Source organism: Ursus americanus, chromosome 6 (genome assembly GCF_024610735.1).
Source record: "Ursus americanus isolate L20-20 chromosome 6, mUrsAme1.1.p, whole genome shotgun sequence".
Lineage (NCBI taxonomy): Eukaryota > Metazoa > Chordata > Mammalia > Carnivora > Ursidae > Ursus > Ursus americanus.
In genome coordinates this window covers 2,207,030-2,230,276 of record NC_142132.1, presented here as the reverse complement: position 1 = coordinate 2,230,276, position 23,247 = coordinate 2,207,030, and positions in this window count along the sequence as shown.

Below are 23,247 nucleotides of genomic sequence, written 5' to 3'. Positions count from 1 at the left end.
TTCTCGCTAAACTGACTTAGCAGGATTCTTGCTAAGACAGGACAATGTGGGCCAAGGACAGGGCCTGAGGCTGAGCCCGGGTGGAAAGAGGGCTCCCAGGAGCCTGTCCACAGTTTGTCAAAGACAGAGTCTTTGCCGTGAGGAAGCGCACACGGAGGAACGGATGCAGAGGCCTTGCCGTCAGACCCCAGAACTTCTACAGGGAGCTCCTCCGACCTGTTGACGAGTACTCACTGGCAGGACGGATCGTTGTCTGCTATGCAGTGCGCCGAGCCTTGGGGGGATACAGCTTCTAGTTGCATTGCCTCATTTGTGATGTGATTGAAATATGAAAATAATTGTCTCTGCATACATAGCCTCAATATATTGATATTAACTATAAAAACAAATTCCTTCCATAGGCCAAACAAGCAGATGGGTTGTGAGCATTTTACGAATATAAAGAGGTCACTTAGCATGTGATAGTTCAGATAAGCACCGAGCCCGTCAGGCTGTGCAAGGCAGCCCACGGATGCTTCTCTGCTCCCTGCCCTCGTTCTGCTGGAGGCCTGGGAGCTGAGTCCTCTCTCACCTTCCTTCTGTTTACCTGGGGCCGTGGTCTGAGACCTGCGTGCGCCTCTGTGTCTCCCGAGGGGCTTGCTATGCCCCGCATTGCTGCCCACCCTCCCCAGTTACTGATGCATTGCTCTGGGGTGGGCCCTAGAGGTTGTTTTCCTAACACAGACATACACACACGCATGCACAGACCAGCGTGCACAGACAGATGCATACACACACATGTACAGACAGACACACATGTACACACACCAACACTCACATTCACAGATGCGCATATACACACACCTGTACACATGCATACACACATGTACACACACAATACACACATGTACACATGCACACATACGGATACACACGTGTACACACATGCATATACACAGACACACGTGTACGTGCAGACACACATGTACACACACATACATGTGTGCACACACCCACATGTACACATATACGTGTACACATACGGACAGAAAGACACACATATACACTCATGTACACACATAAGTGTGCATATACAATACATGCATACACACATACAGATACAGACACAGATACACAGATACATATACACACGTTCACATGTACACACATGCATGCATGCATGGATACACATACACACGTACACACAGATACACATACACACATATGCATATGTTTATAGACAGACACATTCATACACACAGGCTCACAGATACACACAGACACACATGCACACACACAGACTGACTTTTGCATGTACTTTCAGGGGTTTGTGAATTTCCCACACCCCAGGTAACAACTCTTAATACTGTAAAAATAAGGAAACAGGGGAGATGTGAACAGGTTTCTGAGATAAAAATGCACTGATAATGTGGAAGTGACTTTCCCTTGAAGCTCCTCATTGCACAGGGTAGGTAAGAGGAGAAGTGGTCAGACTGGTTTGTGGCTGGTGTCCCCCTGCAGTGTGGGCCATGAGGGCTGGGACTGGGGCCCATGGACAGAGTGGAGCAGGTCCCTGGCCGCGGGAGGTCCCAATGCCCTGAGGCAGCTGTCCACGGGGAGCCTGCAGGTGGGGACAGAGCTGGCTTTCTGTGGTGGTTGCAGGGCTGCCTCTTGCTTCCTCCCCACAGCGAGCCTGGAGCTGTGCTCCAACCCCATGGGCCTCATCCAGCACCCCACAGACGCCCTCCCCGGGCTGGGCTGGCTGTCCCGTCCACGGCCTCCCTTCCTTGTCCAAGCCCCTGCCCTGGACCTGACGTGCCTTCTCCCTGGAGAGCAGTGAGGAGACCATCCCCTCCACCTCCCGTGCCTGCAGCCTTGGGTGCCTTCCGTGTTCTCTCCTCCTCTGGCCTTGGTAACGGCTGTCCGGGGAAAGTAACAGAGATGCTGCGTGCAGCCACTCACCTGTCTTGTCCACCTGCCAGGAGCAGGCTCGCTAGTTCCGTGCCTGGGGAGAATTAGCAATGGCTTTATCATTCAACAGATCTGAGATAAAATCCCACCTCTGCAAATCACCAACTGTGTGACTGCGGACAAGTTACTCATCTTGTCTGAGACTGTCTTCCCGTGTGTAAAGTGGGGGGCAAGGCCCTCTCTGAGAGTTCCTGTCAGTGTTTGCTAAAATGCAATGCAAATCACTCATCTCGGTGACTGGCATACAGTAGACGCTTAGTGCATGCTCTCCTCCTTCCCCTTCCACTTTGCTCCCCATGTTGGGAATAAAGGTAAACAACTTCGTCATCAGCCACAGCATATGGGGCCATGAGACTCATCATAAAGCTGTCAGACGAGATGCGTACTGTAGCTCAAATTAAAATATCTCTGTTCACTCGCATCTTCGTGCCGAAGGCATTCTCAGTTGACATATGTCTGCAGTACAACATTTGCAAGTAGAATGACACTTTAAAAAACTTTGCAATAAATATTTTGCTTTTGGTTACTGCACAGGATATATTATTCCTGCTCTCTCGTGTCTGTGCTGCATTGATTATCATTAGGACGGTTCACACTTAGTGTTTCATTACACTCGAAAAGACTTCCATGTATGACGGATGTTGCTCTGTTCATTTCAAGCAGGTAAAAGGATCCCATAGGCCTCAGAGTAGCTTTGGGGTCAGGAGGGGGACATTGAGGCAGAGAGGCTAATGGCCATAAATGTTCATCTAACTGCCACTATATGTTGGGCACTATGTGGAACAGGGGGCAGGATGGAGGCAAAGGGACAGAGAGCCCCTGGCTTTCAGATGCTCACAGCTGGTGTTGAAGGACACCTCCAAGGTCATTAATGGAGAGCAATGAGCATATGATAACCTGGATTGGAGCCCCGCTGGGTGCTCTGCTTCCCAGGGCCACAATTAGCCCCAGATAGCATAGCCCCATGACTGTGCTTCACGTGGACACATGCTATCCCAGCCCCTCTGAGACCACCGTTGATGGCGGGAGTAGGAGGGCAGGGTTTGATCACAGAAGCAGGATGCTGGCTGTGATGCAGAGAAGAAGCACATAAGGACCGGGCCCTCCATAATGGTGGCCACAGGGGGGGAGGCAGCTCAAGGCTGTGACCCTGCATCTGGTTTGGACCCTAAGTCACTTTAAATCCTCAGGCCAGAAGTTCGGAAGGAAAGGTAGACTGAGATGGGACAAGCAAGGACAAATGAGACCCCATTAGGAAGAACTGGACCCCCTCCAGCCTCCATGACACAGGCCCCAGATGGGAAGCTTGGGTCCTGTGCCGAGGAGCTGCACACACAGGCTCTGGACTCCGAACAGCTGAAGGAGAGGGCCTGTGGGACCCCAGGGGTGTCTGGGCTGGGGCTGCGTGCACCAGCTCCCCAAGACAGCCTTCCGGGTACTGATACAGTGGCCTCCTTGCCTGCAAGGCCTCGTGCATTTTCTCCTGCGGCCATCCTCACCTAACAACCAGAGAACATTCTAGAATGCAGTCAGCAGGCAGCACAGGAGACAAACAGTGGTCAAACACCATAAACAGTTCCAAATAGGGCTGGGAGTTTAAGTCGATAGAACAGTTTGGAAAATGACTTGAAAACTGGACAAAGAAACTTAGAACATTCATACTGCTTTACCAATTAATTGCACTATTGTAAATCCAGGTTAGAAAAGAATTCTAAATAAAGAAAAATGCAACTGTTTTATCTGAGTTCAATAATGGAAGAACAGTTAAATACGTGAATGAATAATGCAACCCCCTGAATGAAACAGGAAGGCATTGCACACATTCTACAGAGTGCAGCGATGTGAACAAAAATGCTTGTTTCGGACTGAAGTCACGCACACACGTGATCTCACGCGAGGTCGCGGAACACGGCTCTGTAGGAAGGGGACTACAAACAAAGAGAAAGGTGCATTCTGGTTCCAAAACGGCGATAGCAGATGCTTAGCCTTGTGTGTGTGCACGCACCCAAAATCCCCCGCGTGTGGAGGGGCCACGCAGCCCCCGGCCCGCAGGACGGGGCGGAACACGAGCGTGTCCACAACCTGATGAGTGTGGAGATAAACACCCACATCCTGGAGCCCTCCCTGAGCACGCTTGGAGTCAGGCGGACTCTGTCGGAAATGAGGGCAAGCCAGAAAGAGAGGCCCCACTGGGTGGAGAAAAGCTGAGGATGCGGGGGGTTCTGGTGAGCCTGAACACCGGCTACTCAGGGAGCCAAAGAAAGGGGCTTGGGGTTGTGTGGGGCACAAGCACCAGGCCTGGAGCCACCGGTCCTCAGGGAGAGGGTGATGACTCAGGAAGAGGACACAGGTGCTGAGGGGCAGTGACGTCACGTTGTGTGCTGTGGAGGGGAAGACAAGACAAAGATGGACGTGGTTTTAGAAATGGGGGGAGCCACCAAACCCTACCACTGTACCTTCTAGAAGAAAGAGCATCATGGATTAGAAGCCACGTACTTCTTTACGCATGGAGAAGCAGGTACTCCTGCCCTAAGAAAGCCATGGAGACCCCAGAACCTTCCCCCCTCATACCATCCCCCTGCCTCCTGTGAGCCTCCCACGCTCGGCTAGAAACTCCGACGCGCCAGCGTAGAACGGAGTGGACAGCAGGCATATGAGCGAGCGCTCTCCGAGTCCAAATACACACAGCCCAGTGAGGCCTATACGGGAGTCAGCCTGAACGGTTTATTCCCACAGGAGCATAAGATGAGGAGAAAGCACGCGCCGAGTCACGATTTCAGAAACTCAGAAGACAAACGGACAAAACCCGGAGATGCGGGAAGTGAGAGCTGACTGAGCACGAGGTGACGTCAAAGACAAGAGCCGTCAGCCTAACAGTGGAGGCAAAATCACACAGTGCCCGAGGGGGGTGCATTTGCTTTAAAAGGTAATAAATAAGGGGTAATGAGCAAAGTCTTGAAAACAGACAAGAACTGGACTGAAAATGAACAGGAAAAAAGAGAAAAATGTCACAGACGTAAAAGATGTGCAGCAAGAAAATGCAGCATACGTCTAACTGGAGTTCCTCAGGGTGACAGAGCACGTGAGTGCAAACAGGACGCGTTTCAGCCGTCGTGGGGAGAGGCCTCCTGCTGCCGGCGCCTCCCCGCGCGCCCGGGACACTCACTGGCCTGAGGTCAGCTCCAGGGTGAGTCTCCGAGACGTCCTTCCATTTCAAGGAGAAACACACAGCTTGCCAGAGCCTCGGGGCAAGAGGACAGGGAATCTCAACTGTGAAACAGCCCCGATAGCGTCCGAGGCCACAGCCGGACCCCACATTTACGAAAGATGGTGAGGTCGTGTGCGCTAGGGCAGTCCCAACAGCCAGGTGCTCGGAGGACTTTAGGAGAGACACTGCGCCCTGGGCCACTGGGGGCACCCATTAGGGGAGAGGCTCTACCAGCTGGGGAGTAGCAGGGAGACATCTGCTGAGGGGCTGGCGGGGCGTGCTGAGTACATGGCCATACACCTGAGACCACAGGCAAAGTGGGAATGGTGGTAAAAGGTGGTATGTGAACGTTCGTGTTCTGGAAACATAGAAATCATACAGATCAGAAGAGACAAGGGAGACAGTAGGATAGTTCACTGATTGTCACACAATTTTAAAAGGGACCCGCCAAATATGGAAGCCTGTGGAAGGCGAAGGAGGACCATGGGCATTAACAAGGGTATTAGGGTAAAGTCTATCTCAGAAGAAAAGCACAGACTGCCCTAAATACCAAAATAGGTATATTTCAAATGAAAAAGAAAATTGGCCACATACAGAAAGAAACCTGGTAAGTACCTCGTGAGACGCTATTTACGTTTCCAAGATACGATCAAACATGTCAATCATTCAACAAATGCAATGGGGATTATTTCACCTGCTGACGACATTCAGATTGGCCACGAGACAAAAACACAGCTCTGTGTGGAACACAAGCAAGATCTCCAACGGAACTGGGAAAGGCTGCACTAAACCCAACGACAGCAGAAGCAGCAGCAGAGCCCGGAGAGAGAAGCACACAGGCAGGGGAGATGGGGAGGAGCGGGAAAGCCGGATTGCGATCCCGGTATTTGACAAGGTGGCAGTGAGGCCCCCGAGTGAAACACCACAATGAACATCCATGCCGTGAAGGCTGCTGCTGCAGACGGACCGGCAGCGGCTGTAAATCCACCCACCCTCACACGGCAGGACTGCAGGTGGTGGGAGGACAGATGGAAACGAGGCACAGCAGGAACGGGACAGCTCAGGCTCGGGGTCAGTGGACAGACAGTGCAAACGCCAGCGTAACCCACAGGGCAGCGTTCGTGAATACACTCGAAGACACACAACTTCCTAACAGAGCACACCCTCTCCTCACTGCTCCTGGGACATTGGCAACAATCTGGCCGATGTGGGGTCACAAAGGAATCGCCCAGTGGGTCCTCAGGAGAACGATGGGGGCGGCATCCGCTGATCGCAGTGCAATACCACCAGGAGTTAACGACACGCTTGTCACACAGATTTTCCCCTATGCTTTTTAAAGATTTTTTTGTTCATTTATTTGAGAGAGAGAGATAATGAGACAGAAAGAGTGAGTGTAAGTGGAGGAAGGAGCGAAGGAGAGGGACAAGCAGACTCCATGCTGAGCACAGAGCCCGATGCGGGGCTCGATCCCACAACCCTAAGATCATGGCCTGAGCCAAAGCCAAGAGTCACGGACTGAGCCACCTAGGCACCCCATGTTTTAAAACTCTCTATAAAACAATTTTTGGCAGAAGAGAAATACAATCCAAGATTGCAGAACTTCTGAAAAATAAAGATAATAAAATCACTGCATATCAGAATATCTGGACTACAGTGAAAACAGCGATCGGAAGAAAATTCATAGTCTTCAAGGTGAATTATAAAAAACAACAAAAATAAAGGAACGTCCCACCTCAAAATACTGGAAATGGAACAACAAAGTTCACCAAAAGAAGGAAGTAATAAAGATAAAAGCATAAATTAATAAAGTAAAAAACAAAAACATGTAGAATTTATAAATAAAAATGCTAGTTCTTTGACAAAAGTAACAGTAAATCTACCCAATAACCTAATTTAAAAAAGACGAAGTGAAGGTGTGTGAAGGAAGAGAGGCAGAGCTCAGGGCCCGGGTGCACGGGGGACCTGTGGCCCTTGCTCGCTGGGGCACCATTTCCTGACCCTCCTCCGTGCCCGCACCCTCGAGCAGCCCCAGCGCGCCCTGCCCCTGCCCGGGGCTCTTCCCGACGCCGTCTTGCAGGAACACAATGAGATGCTTCTGGTCACGTGAGAAAGTCGGCTGTTTGCTTTTCCCAGGCCAAACGTCAGGACCGAACGGGCCAGATGTGCAGCTTCTCCCCTGCCACCCTGTGCACCTGCAAGGAGTGGCCGCAGGTGCGTGGCCCACGTCATCAGCACCCCCAGGCCGTGGGCCCCGATGCCGTGTGTGCTCAGCGTCGTACACTCCAGATGTATTTACACACGCACGCGGGATCATGGCGCACAGAGAATGGATCTCAGCAGGTGCGTGTGGCCACAGTTCCACACACTCCAGAATACACAGTAAAAGACAATCTCTGGCCATTGGCGAGAGGCTGGGTGGGGATGTTCCAGCACACCCACGCTGCTTTTCACACTCCCCGTTGAAAGTGTGTAGTATTTTAGAGACTTTCACCTTCATCAAATATATGGAAATAACGTATGCACCACGGGTGGTCCTTTATGTGGAAAGACTGTTTGACCTTTTAATGTTTCACTGAATTTTATGGAATCCTAGAAATAGGCACAACAATTATACCTAGCTGCCTGATAACCCATTAAAAATCATCTTTCTATGAGAAAGCAGTTAACCCACTTTATGGGAACATAATCTATGGACTTTGAGGCGTGTTGCATTCTGTCTGTAATTCTGGCTGCAGGTGCTTAGAACACGGGGAAGGGGCAGCACACAGAGGAGCCACAGGGACCAGAAGTCAGGGGACCAGGGTCTCCTCAGGTTCCACCAGCAGCTGGTCTCAGCTCCCTGGGCCGTGGCTCTCCAATTACAAAAGAAAGAATCTCGCTAGATTTTCTCCATGTTTCCAGCTCTAATATTCTGTGCTTCTTCAAATCTCAGGACTACAGAGGATTAGAGTAAAAGCTGTTGACTGACTTAAATAAAAAATCCTGCTTTCTGGTTCCAAGCTTTGAGCAGGCAGACTGTCCTGGAGCCCAGCTTTGGGCAGGGGAGGTGGTGACATGCGTCGTGCCGGGACTTCCCGGTCCTTTGAGCCTCAGAGACGGTGGGGTGACAGACCCTCGCCGTTTGCCCAGGACATACCTGGCCTTAGCGTGGACAAACCTGAGAGCCAGGAGACGCCGTGACACACCAGGACGGCTGTCCCCTGGATCACTCTGGGGGCTCACATGCATGTAGGCCAGTTCCGGTCCACTGGACACACATGTGTGAGCCCCGCTGCACAGGAAGCCCCCTGGAAGTGCACATGTGTGTGGTCACAGCCCTCACGGGCTTTTTTTTTTTTAAAGATTTTATTCATTTATTTGACAGAGATAGAGACAGCCAGCGAGAGAGGGAACACAAGCGGGGGGAGTGGGAGAGGAAGAAGCAGGCTCCTAGTGGAGGAGCCTGATATGGGGCTCGATCCCAGAACGCCGGGATCACACCCTGAGCCGAAGGCAGACGCTTAATGACTGAGCCACCCAGGCGCCCCCCTCGCGGGCTTTTAATCCAGGGCAGTCTTCATATTCCTGGTACTGGGGAGCTCCCCTGAAGAAGGGTGTGACAGGCCAAGTGGGGCTGCAGACCCTCACCCCGATTATGATGGGGGCTACATTTTCCCCTGATTAGAAACAGCCGGAAAACCACTGGCATAGCTAAGTCCTATTTGACCAGCCTTTGGCATGTACCCCACATCTTCATTTCTGCTACGAAAGCTCAGGTGAGATTTCCTCTCTCCCTGGGACTGGCCCAGACAGCCCTGGAATCCGGGACTCGGTTTGTCCTCACTATGCTGCATTCCTCTTGTGGCAGCAGGCGTCACCATCCCAGGTGACATTCCTGAATATTCAGGAGCGCTGGGATGACCCCTGTGCGAGGGACACAGCAAGGAGCGGGAGGGAGAAGATGAACGGCTGTGAGATCCCCACAGAGCTACAGCCAACCCTCCAGGGAGCTCTGGAGCAGGGGGACCCTCCGCAGAGGCTGGGCTCTGGGGGCCATCCTGGAGGGAGGTGTCATCTTGGGCAAGGCAGCTGTCTTCAGCCTGGGCAGCCCCTAAATAGGGCTGACAACTTAGAGTCGGCTGTTGGCAGCACTGACAGCCCCTGCAGGAATCAAGGGAGCTCCAGGTGGCACGTCACTGTGCCCACTGGAGTTACTTCTTGAAGCATGAATAAGATCCTGTTTTCAGTTGAATAGAGCTCAAACTTCATACCATGGCCCATGAGGCTCCCAGTGCCCCAGGCCCCACCTGACACTGCGGCCTCATCCCGTTCTACTCTGCACGAACTCTCCAGGCTCCGGCCCTACTGCGCACACTTGGGAAAACGAGGAACCCTCTGTTGCCCTAGAGCCTTTGTGCTTGCTGTTCCCTGCAGCTGGAATGCTGTCCCCTCACCTGTGTGCACGGCCAATCCCATCTGCTTCTCTCAAGTGTGTCCCCAGTGGGTTCCCCAAGCAGCCTGCCTGGAGGGGTGTCCGCATGTGCACTCCACCCCCACCCCTGCCCCGCCGTGCTGGGCGCACTCACCGTCTGATGCTGTTTGGTGTTTATCGCAGGTGCACCGGCGTTCTGGTCTGGGCTCGTGTCCTCACACGGGAACATGACTCTAGACCGTGATTGTGGGGGTCTTTTCTGTCCATTGCAGCATCGTGTTCACAGCAGCTGCCCCCACGCTGAGCTTGGGAGGCTCCCTGTAAGCAGGCATTGAATGAAAGAGTTGGCTTAGTCACTTCTCCAATGTGGCAACATCTTTGCAAAGCCTCCTGGGTCAATCGTATTCCTTTGCCGGGAGCATCTGTGGCTAAGGGCTGGACTAGTGTGAACCACCTGGTGATATTGTCTAGACGCTATGCCAGGGGACCCTGTCTGTCACCAAGACCTTGACCCATTCAGCACACCCTCGTTTCTGCAGAACTAAGGATTTGTAAATAATGCTATTCATTGAGAAGAGCCCAAAGACCACCAGGGCTGCAAAGTACCACCAAATGCTCCTGGTGTCTTCCATAGCTTACAAAATCCTTTAGAAGCAGAGCAAAAGGCTCTGGCGGGGGTGACTGTACCATCCCCAAGTGCTGAAGTGGGGGTCACAGCACTAAGGGAGCCCACAGCCGAGCACATAGCCCCAGGTTCAGGGCGCTATGCCCTAGCTCAGCTGTGAATTATGTTCAGGTTTTTTAATGGTTAAAATAGTTTTACGAGCCTAATAATGGGATCTGCTTCATGACTGGACCCTCCTCATAAGAGGGAAAGGTTGGCAAACACGCCAACCCTGCTGAGTGGCTGGAGTTAGACCTCACTCTCGGGTCTGCTCCCGTCCTTGGGCCTCAGGCTTGTCCTTGACTGGCAGCACCCCTCCCCACGCACATGTCTGAGATCACCCACCGTGGCAGACATTGGGACACCTCTGTGTTCCTGTGAACCACCAACGTGGAAGTCTGCTTGGAAGGACGGGTCTTTCCACAGTGGCCCCCGGCGTCCTCGGGCACACATGCCTGGTCTTCCGCGTTTGCCTTCAGAAGCCTCTCGCCACGTCTTTCATAGCTCTGTTTGCCTAAGGGTGATGGCCAAAGAACAACAAAGCCGCCAAGAATGTAAGCCTCTCGAGAGCTCTGCCATCTTCGGACTTGCCCCTGTGCCCGGTTACACTGCGCAGAATTATCAGACCGCACGGCTGCCTGAGAGCACCCCACCCCCAGCCTGTTCTGCCTCCATCCACGTCCGATCCGCTTACGGTGCTCGCTAATGAGACTCTGTTACCGTGGAAATCAGACGGATGAACTCTCTGGCGGAGTGACTTTTCATCACATTTCCTCTATTTTTTTTTTAGCAATGAAAGTAGGTACTTTTCTCTATAGAGCAAAATCTGAAAAGTGAGACCGTCCAAGAGTGAGTAAATCCAAGCCAGATTCCCACGGACGGGAGACGTCGCATCAGGATTTTGAGGCATTAACTCCAACCCCACTCGTCTCGCATTGAGAGGACAGGTTTTGGCTGCATGGGGTTCTACTGAGCCTTTTTTTTTTTTTTTTTTTTGGTAATGTGAGAATATTCTTGAGAGTAACTTGCTTTATCCAGATATTTAAGAATAGAAACCTACATCAAATGCATTGGTAAGACGTTGTAAGAAGGTATCCAAAAATGGTAGACATTCTCAACCAACACCAGTTCATTTCAGCTCAGAAATTGAGCAAGGGTTGCACAAAGTGGGTCTGCCAGGAAAAGGATTATAAGCCCAGCCCCCAGGGGGGAACGGGCATGTTTCTCATCTACTCCTGGGTGGTCTGTGGGGAAGGCCGCAGTTTGGGAGGATGCCTAACGGACATGCATGGTGTTGAAGGTCAGCTCCCTGTTTCCGAGGAGTCGGGTCTCTCCAGGCCTGGGGGTGGGTGACGCAGGAGAGCACATCATGGATGTGGGCGAGAAGCCTGGCACCAGGCAGGCTTCCAGTGTTATTGGGGTTGATCCTACGAGTCCCTCCCCCAGGTTTTCTCCTGCTTATCTCCCAGCTTTTTCAGGGTGTGTGAGCGAAGTGTTTTCCTGTTACTGATCCTTTTCAATGAAAAGGGCTTTAATAACTTCTAACACCAGGAGTGAATTTCTGAGAAATGCCAGAGCTGATGTATGAACCATATATACACCAATTGCTTTATTTATGTGCGAATATGAAAGACAGAATGATGAAAGATAGAACGTGACTCCCTCTGCAGCCCCCACCTTGGTGATGAGTGAAGATGTATTTCGTTCTTACCTCTAACTGTGCATGGCTTTTATTTCTACACTGTGGAATGTTTTTAATAACTTTATCTTACTTTATATCTGTGCGGAAGGGGTTGGTCTGAACTATTCCTGCACCTTGTCCTTAATCCAAGCAATTAACGGACAGCCGTGAAAACCAACGCCGTGAGGCCCTGTGTGGAAGGAGGGGCTTGCACCGCCCCTGAGCTCGGCCTCTCCGGGCTTCTGTCATTCCAGAGGTGAAATGAGACCTGCACATCTGGCTTCTCCCTTCTCACTCCTCCCAGGCATGGCGATGGGCTATGTGGAGTTGGAGAGAACGAGCTGGGTCTTGTCTTCATTCTGGTGAAGGACATAACAAAACCAGGGTGAGAAGCTGAGCTCTGCCAAGTACATACTCCGTGTTCTGAAGTGTCCGAAAGACGGTCCTCTTTCGAAGGAAAGGGAGACACTGTCTGAAAGTCAACTTTGTGCTGATGTCAGAACACATTACAGACTTGCCCCCCGTGAAGCCCACCAAGCTCTGTGGGCAGACCACACTATGTCCACTGCACGGAGGGAGACACTGAGGTTTGGAGACGTTCAGAGACATCCTCAGACTGGTAGGTGTTAGAGCTGACATGAAAATCCACGTCCCTTCCCCTCTACCCCCGTGACGGGAGAGGAGGTGGAAACGGCACGCTTAAGAAGAGCCGGGAGCCCAGGACGAGCAGCCGGGATGATCCGGGGACACAGGGCCCCCGACGGAACTCTGCTCTAACCCAGCAGGATCTCATCTGCAACAGTGAGGGGAATTTGAGGAGGTGTGCTTGACGTAATAAAAGATGCTAGACCACTCAAGACGGCAAATGGCGTCATGTTGAAAAGGGGTGACTGTCACTGCCAAAGGCAATCAGCTGTGGGAGGCCAATATCCATTCTGGGTACAAATCTGCAATAAAGTTTTAAAAGTAGGAGTTATAATGCCTATCAAAAAGGAATAAAATGCATTCACTAAATACAAGTCAAACCGGATGTAACTTCTTTCTTGGGAGAAAAGGGCACTGAGCCCCTGGGTCCCCAATGAGGACATGGGAGTTCACTTCCCACATACTGGTTAGGCATCCGCCCGCCAGTATTACCAGACTTTTTCCCTCTGAAGAGCAGATGGGAGGACCAAGGGTGTATAACTAGGAGAGAGACAACGGAAGAAGCTCCAAGACCTGACTTCAAAAATTGAAAAGGTTGCCATCTGGGAAAAAATATCAGGTCACTCCTCAGAGCCCATTGACCAATGGATGGAAATGAATAAATTTCCACCTAACTGAAGAAATAGTTTTCTAGCAAACTATCCCACTTCCCCAGTCAGTGTCCTTTGGACTTTGGGAATGATTCTCATGACGTCTTGAATCCCGGGCCTTACTTGTTCGCGTTGACAAGCGACATCTATTCACGTGTTTATTCACCCATTTTTCCCTCTCCTCCTCACTGGTTTTTTAAAGAGCATTTAACTCCTGCCGTACCTCACAGTTCACTCAATGGTCCTTACTCTTCATTTGCAGTCATACAGAAGCTTCCCCAGGGCAGGATCTCTGTTGATTTGTCAAGTGTGGTCTCCCCAGTGCCAAGAGCGGGGAATGGAACACAGTAGGTGCTCAGTAAATCAACAGATGAGTGATGGATTCATTGAGAAGCAAGGCGTGTGGAAGTGGGTATGGTACACTCTCAGTTGCGTGGAAAGAGGGGGGATATTTTAATATTTTCTTATGTATGCATGACACCTCTAGAAACATCCTGGAGAGTCATCAGTGGTGGGTGTTGGGGGGACCTGAGTGGGAGACCTGGTCATCAGAGACAAGGTGGGAGGGAGGCTTCTCCTTACTACATATCCTTCTGAGTTTTCATTTTTCGACCATGTGAGTCTATTACCTAAACACAAAATTACATGTATTTTAAGAAGGAAAAAAATAAAGCTTGTTTTGGGGGAAACACATGGTTACTAATTAATGAACTATCAGTTGCTTGAACGCAGAGCATTTTACAATGATACTGATGTTGACCATTATCCTAATGACCCTGCTTCTATCAACAAATAGCCTATTAACTTTTTGAGGACAGGGAGCGGGCCCAGAATCTATTTCTCCCAGGGCCTAGCATCAAGTCCAGGCTTTTGAAACATTTGTGCTGGTGGTGATTATGATGACACAAACCAATTTGTATGAGAAAGTGCACGGCCTCTTACTAGAATGTCACAGAACGGTGCTTGGGGCAGCAGGCCGCGGCTCCGGGACAAGCCCACACGTGGAGAGCCGTGGTCTCTGGCTTGCCACCCAGGGGCCTCCCGTGCCCTCTAAGGTTGGGATGCAACTGGCTAGAAACTGAGGGATTCCCAGAATCTATTATAACAGAATTCCAGGCACTTCAAGGCTCTATCACTTATAGCCTCCAAATAAAACCAAACCTGGATCAAAATTTATTTTATGTCAAAATTTTATCATAGTTATAAACCCTATCAGGGCTTGAAAGCACTGTGACATTAAATTTATCCACACTGCAAGATGGAACATCAGGAAGGGGTTGAGTCACATTTGCTAGTTTTATTTTATCACTGGTACACTGAGAAATCAAATAATCCTCGTTTCCTAAATGTGCCAGAATACACGTTTAATTTTGTCCTCTCACTTGGGCCCACCAGGACCGTGAACTTCAATATTTTTTCCAGAGCATTTTGAGTTATCAGTCAACGGCCTAAACTTTTCTTGGTTTGGATGTTATTTTTTAACTTGAATCCAAATTAAAAGGCTACCCGTGAGCGACCTGTCCCTAGGGGATGTTCTCCCCTGGCTGCGTACGGCGCTTTTAAAGCACTGATGGCTCATTCCCCTCCCTGAGCAACAGGAAGCAGAGCTCTCTGACGGGTACAAGTGTGGGGCTTTAAAAACCATCTCCCAAGTGATCCTGCAGCCCAGACAGTCTACCACAACCCCAGACCTGAGCCAGCGCTTCCTGCAGAAAATGGGCTCGCGGTTACGTGGGGACCTGCCCAGGGCGCATTCTGGGTCAATAAGTCAGGGTGGGGCTTGAGATTCCGCACGGCCCCCTAGCCTCGCAGGGATGTCCCCGTGCTCCTCCAAGACGCACCGAGTAGCAAGGGGCCTCCCCACTGATGGAGGGTCTTGTCACGCTTCCTGAGGGCACGGGCGGCCACACACGATCTGCCCTGAGCACGCCTCTCTCCCCACGACCGCAGTGTCTGTCCCTGCGGAGACACCCAGTTGAGAAGACAAGGCTCTGCCGTGCCCCCGGCTCCTACGTCAGTGTGTGTATTTCAGTGACTTTGGGATCTTGTGTATGACCTGTACACACCGACTGGGAAAGCTACAAGACACGGTTGGAAAAACTATGTAATAATGATGGTTATGACCCTGAATCATGCTGGACAGGTGAAACTCCCCTTCCTCCCCCCGCCCCTGGGCTTCACCAGACTTTTCACTGGGACTCCCACAGGACTCACCCCCGGTAACAAGCGGCTGGATGATCAGCTTGAGAACCTGATAAGAAAAATTACATCTTAGAACGCCTCGGCCAGCACGTAATTACAGGGTATTTAACAACTCAATGGGGCTGATAAAAGCAGCGGCCGTGAAGCCGGTTAAACTCTGGTGGTAAGAGCAGGACCGACTGGATACCACCACACAGAGGAAAATCGGGCGTTTTCCAGTCTTATCCCACCCTGCCAGCTCTGCAAACTTCACCAAGTGTTTGCAGAGAGCACTTAATTAAATAATCTTGAGAACTTATGGGCAAAATGGAGGGGGAATAGGATCGGAACCACAGGCATATCAGCTGTGTTCTCTAGGGTGGCATGAGTGAGAAAGCCCCAGCGTTTCGGCTGAAGACAGTCAAGGATGGTGGTTGGAGAGGAGGGGGGGACATGTACCCCATCCTGGTCCTCCCCTGATGGTCACCACCTGCAGTCACGACCCCATGGTGCTGCATCGAGCTCCATAGCCGTGCAGCCTCCAGCACGGCTTGAAGGCCACAGAGGGGCTTCCAATCCTGCAAGAACCCTCCTCTGATTAGCAAACTACCACCGTGTGAGCTCCCAGGGAGGACAGGGATGTCGAAGATAAGGTCTTCAAAAGAAAACCAAGTACTACGAAAGCTCATTATTTTTTCATAGAAAATGTTCACCTCTTATTTCAATGTTGTCAAGTGAAGAAGAGCAGCAAAATAAAATAAATAATGATATGAAAATGAAACTTGCACCCACATCGCCAGCAGGACTCTCTGAGCAGTGCGTCCTTTCACCTCTGTCTTCTCAGCGAGAGGTCCTGGCGGGCAGCGGGCGTGCTGGGTCTCGTCAAGCTGCCCACAGCCCAGGGTGGGCGTGTGGTCTGGGACGGGCTGAAGCAGGACACACAGGTCTCTGCCCCCTCCTGGAGAAGAGGGGGGCTTTCCCAAGGGCAATGGCACGGAAGAGTCGTGGAAGGCGGTGAGGATTTTTCCAGGCATAGAGAAGACTGAAGTCATTTCCAATTTGGAGCTGTCATCCTGAGGAAGAATCTGGAACAGTGTCAGCATAGAGTGGGTGCTCAGTCAGTGTTTGGGGAAAAATAAAGGAGTAACTATCTTCTGGAAAATAATTTGAAGTGTGAATCATGAGCTTTTGACCAAAGAAGTCTATCCAAAGGGAGGGGGGATTCCTGAAAGTCAAGGTATTTGATTCATCAAGATGTTGTTAAGAGCCTTATTTTTGAAGCTAAGGTTTAAAAATAAATATTTGACACCATATAATGGAAAACACATTCAGTGAAATAGGCATGGTCTTTAATAATGTTGTTTATTGAACATTACTTATTTTCTGTTGATGGGACTGTAAATTGTGAAAAAAAAAAATCAGGAGGGTAATTTGGCAACTAGCATCAAAGAACTTCAAACATGTTCAAAAGCATTTCACCCTTAGGAATCTATCCTAAATATGTAATCAGATAAGGACCTAAGACGATCTGTGCAAGTATGCTGAGTACAGAGTCATTGATAATGCCAACGTTGGTGGAAACTGATATGCAGAGTCCGTTAGATAGAGAGCCGAAGTTTCCTGGTGAAATTAGGGGCTCTGGAAGCAAGTAGCACTGACACGTTTTGAGACCTGGTTGAGGAATCTAGTGGCCTGTGTTTCCTGTCGTCCTCCATACAATGAGGTTAAGGGCGGTGCCTACTTCCCAGGATTGTTATTAGATTTAAAGGGTCGAGCATGGAAAGTGCTAGGCAAGTGCCTGCCTTAGGGGACCTTATGATAAGCTGTTCCTCATCCACGGGAGGCAGACAAGGGGTGAGATCGCACTTATTCTAAAAAAGAATGTACTTTGCAGGAGAACCCAGCAGGATCTAGGTCAGGTGAACAGCTTTCCTCTTATTCCAAGGCAGACACCAGGCTTACACTTTGCAAATGGTACCTCGGGTAGTCTTCACAAGAGTTCCTTTATATAGAACTCCATTTCCAGGTGAAGACTCTGAGGTCAGGAGAGGTTAAACAGCCCCCTGCATTCACACAGAAGGTAATGACCAGAGCTAGGATCCGAATCCAGTCCAGGCTGCATTCACTCAACAAGTATTTACTGAAAGTGGCTTTGTGCCAAAGGCTGCTATAAACCCTTGAGAATCATGAATGCACCCAAACCTCTAGAGAGCTTATCTCTATCAGAAGACAGACAATGAACAACAAACACATTAAATATGCAAATTATAAATTATGTTAGAAGGTGACAAATCCTGGGTGGGGAGAAAAACAGAGCAAGAGAGAGAGGTTAAGTAGAGGCATGAAGATAGACCTCATCGAGAAGCTGACATTTGAAAAACACTTGATGGTGATAATGATCTGAGCCAAGGAATGCAAAGAGGAAGGTTATCTCAGGCAGAGGGATGCCCAGAGCAAAGGCCGAAGCTGGAGTGAGCCTGGTTTGTTTGAGAAAAAGCAGGGGGTCATTGTGGCCAGAGCCACGTGAGAAATGAGGACAGTGGTGCAGGGGGCAGGAGGGAAGTAACAGATCGCTGAAGGACCTTGTAGATATTTGCAGACTTTGACTTTCACTTTGAGTAAAGCAAGGAGCTCATCATAGGCTTATGGCATCTTAGTGACATAATTTGACTTTGCTAAAAATCTTTCTGGCTCCTGTGTGGAGACTCTATCACGCAGGGGCAAGGGGTAGCAACTGGCGTAGTAAGAAGTGACAGCTTGTGATACATTTTGAAGGGAGAGCAAGTATAATTTGCAGATGGGTTAGATGTGGGTGTGGGAGAAAGCAAAGAGTCAAAGATGACTGCCAGGTTCTGTCCAGAGCAAGTGGAAGGGTGAGTGCGGCTGGGCTGAGTTTGATCTGTCAGACACCCGAGTAGAAATGTTAAGCTGACCCTTGGATGTATGAGTTGGAAGTAGTGTAGACAGAAAAGAGGTCTGAAAACTCAGCCCTAGTGCGCTCTGGCCTCAGGAGGTCAGAAACAAGAAGAGTAATCCACAAAAGACAGTGGGAAGAAGGAGCAAGGGGGGAAATCCAAGCAGAAACACGAGGTAGCATTAGCTGGGCTGCAAGCCAGGAGCCTTCCCCGCACTGCGGTGTCATCTGCCCACCTCTGCTCAGCCATGCTTGAGATGGCCATGCTTCTCCATCAAACTGGGGAATTTGGTCACCCAGACCCCAAGGGGACCAGACAAAGTTGGGGGGCAGGTGGTAAGTCACTAAGTCAGCTGGAGTAATACGACACGAAGGTTTCCTGAATGATAGTGAAGGCAGACACCTCAGTGGAGGATAGTTTGAAATGTATCAAACTTCCTTTTTTTACACAGAGAAAAAAAGAATCTTTAAATCCCTTAGAAAAAAGTTTTGCCTGTGGCAAAGAACATTATGTACATGTTCACTCTGCCAGAAATTTAGATTGTTTTAGATGTGAAATGCAATTTATCAGCTTCAGTGTTTTCGTATCCAAGACAACAGCCTCCAATACAGGAGAGGAAAACATCAAGGCAACATTACCAAGACAATGTGCTCATTAAAGAAAGCTATAAACGTGAACAAGTAAATAACGATGATTAGCTACAAGTCTTTCTACCCTTATCCCCCAGCATAGGAAATGCACTTATGTATGGTAAAGCGGGTGAGTCCAAAAAAAAAAAAAAATTAGTTTGTCAATGTCCATAAAATAACATGCTTAAGTCTTTATTACAATTGCATTGAATCTATAGATCAAGTTAGAAGAACTGACATTTTGACAATACCTAGTCTTCCCCTCCATGAACACGGAATCTCTTCCATTTATTTAGTTCTTCTTTGATTTTGTTCATCAATTTTATAATTTTCCTCATAAAATTTTGTACATGTTTTGTTAGATTCATACCTAAATATTTCATTTTTTAAAAGTGCTAATGTAAATGTTGTGGTTTTAATTTCAGTATACACATATTCATTGATGATATATAGGAAAGCAATTGACTCTTGTATGCTAACCTTGTATTCTTAAAACTTGCTATAATTACTTACTAATTCCAGGAGGGTTTTTGTTGTTAATTCTTTTAGGTTATGTATGTGGATGATCACATCACCTGCAAATAAAGACAATTTTATGTCTTCATTCACAATCTATATACTTTTTATTTCCTTTTCTTGCCTTATTGCATTAGCAAAGACTCTAGTATAATGTGGAAAAGCAATGGTGAGAGGGATTGTTCCTGATCTTAGTGGGAGAACTCTGAGTTCCTCACCATTAAGTATGATGCTGGCTGTAGGTTGTTTTAGATATTTTTAAAATCAAGTTCAGAAAATTCCCCTCCATTCCTAGTTTACTGAGAGATTTAATAATGAATAGGTGTTAGATTATGTGAAATACTTTCTCTGCATTTATTGACAAGATCATGAGCTTTTTCTTTTTTCACCTGTTAATGCGATGGATTACATTTAAATGATTTTTCAGTGTTGACCCAGACCATCATACCTGTGATAAATCACACTTGGTCATGGTGTATAATTCTTTTTATGCATTGTTGGATTTGATTCACTAATATTTGTTGAGTTTTTGTGTCTATGTTCATGAGAGATACTGGTCTGTCATTTTCGTAATGTTTTTGATTTTGGTATAAGAACAGAATGAATTAGGTAGTATTCCCTCTGTTTCTATCCTCTGAAACACATTGTAAAAAATTGGTGCAATTCCTACCTTAGATTTTTGGTAGAATTTAATAATGAACCCATCTGGGCAGGAAGCTTTCTGTTTTGTAAGGTAATTAATTATTGATTCAATTTCTTTGATAGATATAGGCCCATTTAGGTCATCTATTTCTTCTTGTGTGAATTTTGCCAGATTGTGTCTTTCAAGAAATTGCTTCATTTCAAGTAGGTTATCAAATTTGTGGGGATAGAATTTTTTATAATATCCCAGAACATCCTTTTAATTTCCATGGGCTCTGTAGTGATGTCCTCCCTTTTATTTTTGATATTAGTGATTTATGTTCTCTTTCTCTTTTTTTCTTAGTCTGGCTAGAGGGTTATTGATTGTATTGATCTCTTCAATAAACCATGTCTGGTTCAAATGTTTACTCTGACTCTTCAAATTGTGTTTTTGCTTTCTCCTGTGCCTTGTAATTTTTCTTGATAGCAGGACATGATGTACCAGGGGAAAAGAAGCTGCTGCAAATAGACCATTAGCGATGTGGTGGTCAGACCAGTGGGAGGGAAGTGTTCCATAACACCATGATTAGGTCTCAGGCTTTTAGTGAGTGTCTGCCTCTGGATGGAGACCTTCACAAGTGTTTCTAATTTTCTTCTTCTGAGACAGGTTGGCTAGGTTGGGCTGGACTTGGTGATTTCCCTTCCTCGGGTCAGTTAGGCTCTGGTTAGCTAGTTTCTTTTGAGAGCAGGTCTCATGGAGAACAGAGTGCTCTCACATTTTAGAATGGTTCCATTTCTCCTCCCGATGCTGGAAGCCTGAAGGGATTTTCGCTGGTATTGACTGTCAGAATGTGGCGGAGCTCCTGGAGGTACATTTCACAATCTGCAGGGGCCCTCCTCGGACTGGGTCCCCCCAGAGTTCTTCACTTGCAGAGTTGTCTGCACTTTGCCTCCAGCAATTCATCAATTACAGCTGAGTTATTTCATGCAATTTTAAAGTTATTTTTCTATAATTACTACAAATTTCTTATCTACTACAATTGAAAAATGCTACAAACACAAATAAAGTAGAAGGTGTTTCTGGCACACATGATCAGCGTATCCTCCATTGAAGGCGTGGCAGCATGTTGTTGGGGCCCAAACTTCTTCCAGCGAACTGAAGACCTTTGTCCAACATTCCAGACCAATCAGGACAGGAGTGGGGCCATGACCTGGGCCTCAGGATGAAAATACAGTGAGATTTGGGCAGCATGAGCTGGGCTGGGCACGACACGGTGTGGCTACAAGAAGTGAGGAAGCAGCAGCTCCTCTGGGGCCATTTTCGGCACCAGGGTGGTGGGCCAATGGCTCTGAGGATTTGGGGGAGATGAAAATGGGGGGAAGAGGGACAGTCCTCCCAGGAGGACTCCCTGAGCAGAGCTCATGCCCTCCTGCACTACAGAAGTCTCAGGCTTTGGGATTTCAAAGTACAATCCAGTTAAAGAAAAACAATGAGGACCCACATATTTCCAGTGCTTTTGTTAAGTGTCACTGAAAGATGACATTATAAGATGGCGTGTTATTACAGAAAAATTTAGATGTACCCTATATGCACCATAAAATATATCCTCACACAATACAATTTCATGTATTGGTTTCTTGAAATTACTTTGTGAGGATCTATTTTGGAGAGTGAAGCCAGAGTGAAGCCCAAATATCTGATTTCTCTGGCATGTCTGGTCATTAATGTCAAAAACACAGCATCAGGTGGGTTTGTGATGAGTGAGACATCTTTAACCTCATGAATGCTTCTTCGCTCACTTAGCAACATACTGATGACCGGGAGACACTCGGGAACCATAGTACCCAGGCCTCAGGTAGAAAGTGTAAGGTGGATTCCTCTCCCCCCCCGCCAGCCTTATGGGGCCAGGAACGAGGCCAGGCTTGATCAGCAGGTTGCACATCCAGCTAGTGAGGGCACCGGGGAGGAGGCAACAGGACCCACACCCCCTAGACTGTCCCTCTCGCTGAGCTGCTCCACCCTGGCCCTGGTCATCCTATGTGAAATTGCCAAGACGTATCTGACAAGCACAACCTAGACCTGAGAAACTGTGGAGCCATTTTTGCCCCTCTGCTCTCAGAACCCCCCACCCCCTGCAAATCCAGTTGGATTTCTTTTATCGTTTTAAACACGCTGATCTGGAGTGATCCAACTCTGATTCCCTCACTGGACGTGAACCTCTGTTACCTATGTGTCCATCACAGCACCCAGAACAGACGTTCTGGACATAGACGTTGTTCGACAGGAATTTGTGGAATGAATCAAAGTGGTGAGACTGTCGTTGGCAGCATCAGCCCCCGACCAGACTACTGAGGGGGACGTTAACCCAGTGTCCCAGCATCGGCACCCACAACTGGTATCAGAATATAAAGAAAGAGAAGGCAGATAATAAGAAATGCTCTACAGACCAAACCCAGGGCCATGGAAGTGGAAAACCGATCAGAGACCAACCAGGTGATGGAAAAACCCAAGACCCCTGCCCAGGCAGTTGGTGGCTAAACCACCATCGCCCCACAAGGTCGTCAAGGCAGCTCCTCTTCCCAGAAGGGACCTCTTAGCAATTCACTATCCGTGCTAAACACAGGCTGAGTCTCCACCACGTGTCGGAAGTGAAGCTCCATGGAGCTATCCTGATGCTCCCCAGACATTCCTCTGTAACATTCGCAGCTCCCAACAAAAACAACGAAAGAAAAAATACTGCCTTATAAATAAATCAGTCAGAAGAATTGCCAGCTCTGTTTTATATTCAAAGAGCTTTCTGCAATATTTAAAAATAGACCGCTCCCTGTAATGAGAGCAATGACGATTTCACGAAGGTTAGCAACTCCAGGCCCATAAATCCAGGGACAGCTAAACGCACCGTGCCAAGTCTCCCTGTCCGTAAAAGCTTCCCTTCCTCCATTATGCCGCGGACTGGGTCCCAAAGCCGCCCATCAGCTCGCCAGCTGGATCGGGCAGCCCGGAGCTTGGAATGATCGATAGCAGCCCTGCCGGGGGGCTCATCTTCTTTCCTGGGGCGCATTCTGGGGAGGATATCTGGTGAGCCTGTCTAGGCCCACAATAAATAAGCACTTAGTAATTTTCTTTGGAAAGATGGATGTAGTAGATGCCCTTAGAGTTATTGGGGGGGCTTTCA